Genomic DNA, 4,994 nt, shown 5'->3' with positions numbered 1-4,994 from the left:
ACGTCAGTTACCGCCCGGCGCCAGACGCCACCATTGCGCGCCACGGCGCGCCGCGCCTCTCCCCTGGCTTCGCCCGCCAGGCTTGGTACACAAACTCGATGTTTTTCCGCCGGTTTCCAAAGAAGCAAGCTCTTGGTGCTTTAAGAGCCCTAAGCTGTATGGAGTGAAACCTGTAGCCTTCACTTCTTTGCCCTCTGTCACACTGAAATAACGTAAGTTTTATTTTTTAAGTCTTCCATGCGTCATGACAGATATTTTAGTCTCTGAGCTGTAAAGCTTTCCTCAAAGGAAAATCCTAGAAGCATACCAGTTTCTGCTGTGCGAACGAGATAAAGCGTAAGAGAAAACCAAAGCGAAGCAAAAGCCTTTAAACCCCCATAATGCCACCACAAAAAAATACAACAGCGTATTCTTTTTTTTTTTTTTTTTTTTTTCCCACTGTACAGCAAGGGGGTCAGGTTATCCTTACATGTATACATTACAATTACAGTTTTTCCCCCACCCTTTCTTCTGTTGCAACATGAGTATCTAGACATAGTTCTCAATGCTATTCAGCAGGATCTCCTTGTAAATCTATTCTAAGTACAACAGCGTATTCTTTTTCTCCTGGGTCCTTCTAATTTCTGTACATGTGCATCATAGCACAGGTGTTTTACATAGTCCTAAACAAAGTACACGGTTTTAAGTTTGACTTTTTCTATACCGGCGAAGTATTTTTAATGTCATAATTATCGATTTAATGTCGTTATATTCCATCAGTCTCACAGCACATAAATTACCTAACTCTCCTTTCTCTACTCCTCTTATGGGATATAGGTTTTTTCCCATGTCCTGTTATTAATTGACAACACTTCATTGAACGTCTCCACACTATCTAAAATCATCTTGTTTCCAGTTTACTTTTTGCCTCTCCCCACTAAAATGTTAACTCTTCAAACAAAGGCAAAGCTCTTATCTGTCACAGCTGACTAACGAAGCTGGAAAAGTGCATGGTACTTGGTAGACTCTCAATAAATATTTTTTAATGTATGGTTGAATAGACTAATAAAGATTTTAGGGGTTCCCGTCGTGGCTCAGTGGTTAACGAATCCCACTAGGAACCATGAGGTTGTGGGTTCCATCCCTGGGCTCGCTCGGTGGGTTAAGGATCTGGCATTGAGGTGAGCTATGGTGTAGGTCGCAGACACAGCTCGGATCCCGCGTTGCTGTTGCTGTGGCTCTGGCATAGGCCAGCAGCTACAGCTCCGATTAGACCCCCAGCCTGGGAACCTCCATGTGCTGCAGGAGCGGCCCTAGAAAAAAGACAAAAAACAAACAAACAAACGAAATGATTTTAGTTCAAAATATATAACATTAGGAGTTACTACTGTGGCCCAAGTGGGATAAAGAATCCTGTGATGCTGAAGCTGTGGCTGGGATTCAGTCCCTGCCCCAGGAACTTCTATATGCGGGAGTGAGGCCATAACATTTTTTAAATTATGTATTACTCTAGGACACATTTCTTTCTTTTTTTATTTTATGGCCCCACCTGTGGCACATCCAGGCCAAAGATTGAATCGAAGCCACAGCTGTGATCTGTGCTGCAGCTGTGACAATGCTGGTCCTTCATCCCACTGGGCAGGGCAGGGGATCAACCTGCTCCTCCCAACTACCTGAGCTGCTGCAGTTGGATTCTTTTTTTAAAAAAAAGTTTTATTGAAGTATAGTTGATTTGCACGTTTGTGGTAAATTCTGCTGTACAACAAAGTGATTCAGTCATACATATACACATATCCATTCTCTTTCAAATTCAAATTCTTTTCCCACACGGGTTATCAGAGAATACTGAGTAGAGTTCTCTGTGCTGTATAACAGGTCCCTGTTGACCAGTCATTCCATATACCTAGTGTACATATGCCAAACCCAAATCCTCAGTCCATTCCTCCCACCCCATCCCCTTTGGTAACCATAAGTTTTTCCGTAAGTCTGTTTCTGTTACGCAATATGTTTGTTTTTATCCTTTTTTTATAAAGTGATATAAGTGATATTGATGTTTGTCTTTCACTGTCTGACTAATTTCACTTAATATGATGGTTTCTACGTCCATCCAGATTGTTGCAAATGGCATTATTTCATTTTTTTTATAGCCAAGTAATATTCCATTGTATGTTTGTACCATGTCTTCTTTATCCATTCCTCTGCTGATGGACATTTAGGCTGCTTCCGTGTCCACACTCCCAATTGCAACATCTATGTCAAAATGTCAAAATGTATGAATGACCTGAACACTTTAGACGAGAGTAAGTGATCAGTAAGCACAAGCAAAGTAGCTCAAAATCATTAGTTATTAAGCAAATGCAATTCAGTCGTAATGAGATACCACTGCTCGCTGGCTAGAATGGCCAAAATTAAAGATTGACCCGCCACATGTTGCTAAGGATGTGGAATTTCTGAAGGAAAAAAAAGTATTTGATGACACTTACTAAAGATGATAAGGCAAACTTTACTCAGGACCATCGCCAGAGGTATAAAGATGACTGCAATGGGATTTTTGTGTTGGGGGGGGAAGGTTAGGCTCAACTCCAAATACAGCATGGACAAGTGGGAATTTATAGCCAAGGAGCAGGGCAATGGATGGAAAATTACTAATAGGGAACATCAGGGGTAAAGAGAATTGTGCCCTTGGCTTGTGGAATTTCCCAGACCAGGGATAGAATCTGAGCTGCAGCTGCAACACCAGATCCTTTAACCCACTGTGCTGGGCTGGGGATCAAACCTGTCTCGGAGTTCGCATCGTGATGCAGTGGTTAACAAATCCGACTAGGAACCATGAGGTTGTAGGTTCGATCCCTGGCATTACTCAGTGGGTTAAGGATCCGGTGTTGCCAAGAGCCGTGCTGTAGGTCGAAGACGAGGCTCAGATCCCGCATTGCTGTGGCTGTGATGTAGGCTGGTAGCTACAGCTCTGATTAGACCCCTAGCCTGGGAACCTCCATATGCCATGGGAAGTGGCCCTAGAAAAGATAAACAAAACAAACCTGTGCCTCTGCAGTGACCCAAGCTACTGCATTTGAATTCTGAACCCACTGTGCCACAGCAGGAACTCCAAGAGGACTCCTGTTTGAGTAACTTTCTGTCTTTCCTCATGCCCATCATAGCTAGAATCCTGGAGGTGAAAAATTCTTAACATCATCTGTAAGTCCTGGCACTGTCTTTGAAATTTTCTTTTCTTTTTTCTTTCTTTGTTTTCTTTTCTTTTTTTTTTTTTTTTTTTTTTTTGCTTTTTAGGGCAGCACCTGTGGCATATGGAAGTTCCCAGGCTAGGGGTCAAATCGGAGCTACAGCTGCCAGCCATAGCCACAGCCACAGCCACGTGGGATCTGATCTGCATCTGCAACTTGCACCACAGCTCATGGCAATGCCGGATCCTTAACCCTCTGAGCGAGGCCAGGGATCAAAGCTGTATCCTCATGGAAACTAGTCAGGTTTGTTACTGCTGAGCAACAGTGGGAACTCCACATTTTTGTTTCTGCTTTGAAGTGTGCTAGGGGAGGAAACATGGTCTCAAAATGAGAAATTGGAGAGTGCAGGAGTTCCCTTCATGGCCCAGTGGTTACCGAACCAGACTAGGATCCATGAGGATACAGGTTCAATCCCTTGCCTTGTTCACTGAGTTAAGGATCTGGTGTTGCTGTGAGCTGTGGTATAGGTTGCAGACGTAGCTCAGACCCCATGTTGCTATGGCTGTGGCATAGGCCAGCAGCTGCAGCTCTGATTCAACTCCTAGCCTGGGAACTTACATATGCCACAGGTGCAGCCCTAAAAAAAAACAAACCCCCCAAAAAAACCCCAGAGATTGGAGAGTGAATGCACAGGATTATCACCTTTTCCAAGGCATGGCCCAGCACAAAAGCAAATTTCAGCAGGGGAGAATAGGAGCAGAGTATAGCAGGGAAGTAAAGCAAGTGAGGCTGGAGACTTAAAGAGGTACCTGATCTGGAGTGCCTAGTACATATGTATGTTGGGGAAAAAATATATATATATACATACACATATATATGCCATGTTACATGGTTTGCACTAAAGGAGAAGGGAGGGTTCCCTTGTGGCTAAAATAAATAAATTAATAAATATCCTACTGTATAGCACAGGGAACTATATCCAGTCATTTGTGATGGAACATGATGGAGGATAATGTGAGAAAAAGAATGTATGTGTATATGTATGACTGGGTCACTTTGTTGTAAAGTAGAAATTGACAGAACACCAAAAATCAACTATAATGGAAAAAATAAGAATCCTAAAAGAAAAAAATCTCACCAGTGACCTTACACTGAAAAGTCAAAGGACATATCAAATTCTGAAAGACTTACAAATATAGCCTTTTCTGAAACTCAAGTAAAATGATGCTCCTACAAACCCCCCCCAAGAAATTAAATAAAGTTGCTTTATTGGAGTTCTTGTTGTGGCACAGCGGTAACAAACCCGCCTCGTATCCATGAGGACTAAGGTTTGATCCCTGCCCTCACTGGGTGAGTTAAGGATCCAGTGTTGCTGTGGCAGACGAGGCTTGGATCTGTTGTTGCTGTGGCTATGGCGTAGGCCAGCAGCTGCAGCTCTGATTTGACCCCTAGCCTGGGAACCTCCATATAACACAGATGTGGCCCTAAAAAGCAAATAAATAAATAAAGTTGCTTTATTAATGAGGATTTTTTTTTTAAAAAAGAAGGCAAATAGAAAGTGAATGGGGCGGGCCTTGAGCAGGAGAATGAGAAAATCAAATTCACATGCTACAAATGTTACTGGCTGCTACGTGACAAAAGTACTAGAGGAAGACTCAGAGGCAGGAGCACCTTCTAGAAAGCCAATGAAGTAGACCAGATGACAGTGGTAATCTAAACCAGGGTGAATTCAAGAAGTGTCAGATTGAACTGTATGAAAGTGTTGCTTTTATAGGTCAACAGTGATTGGAGTTCCTGTCATGGTTCAGCAGTTAATGAACCTGACTAGTATCC

At 42.8% G+C, this 4,994-nt stretch overlaps 1 long non-coding RNA gene across 2 annotated transcripts in view; it reads left to right on the top strand.

Annotated features, from left to right (window-relative positions):
- LOC102160376 overlaps nt 25–4,994 on the top strand; it is a 41,430-nt gene continuing 36,460 nt past the window's right edge. Inside the window, exon 1 of one of the 2 annotated variants that reach the window (XR_002344513.1) lies at nt 25–212. This is a non-coding gene — a long non-coding RNA (uncharacterized LOC102160376). The remainder of the gene's footprint in view (nt 213–4,994) is intronic. The other variant, XR_002344512.1, reaches the window with a different exon arrangement.

The sequence above is a fragment of the Sus scrofa genome, chromosome 6 (genome assembly GCF_000003025.6).
Source record: "Sus scrofa isolate TJ Tabasco breed Duroc chromosome 6, Sscrofa11.1, whole genome shotgun sequence".
Taxonomy (NCBI): Eukaryota; Metazoa; Chordata; class Mammalia; order Artiodactyla; family Suidae; genus Sus; species Sus scrofa.
This window is presented reverse-complemented; position numbering and strand designations above follow the sequence as displayed.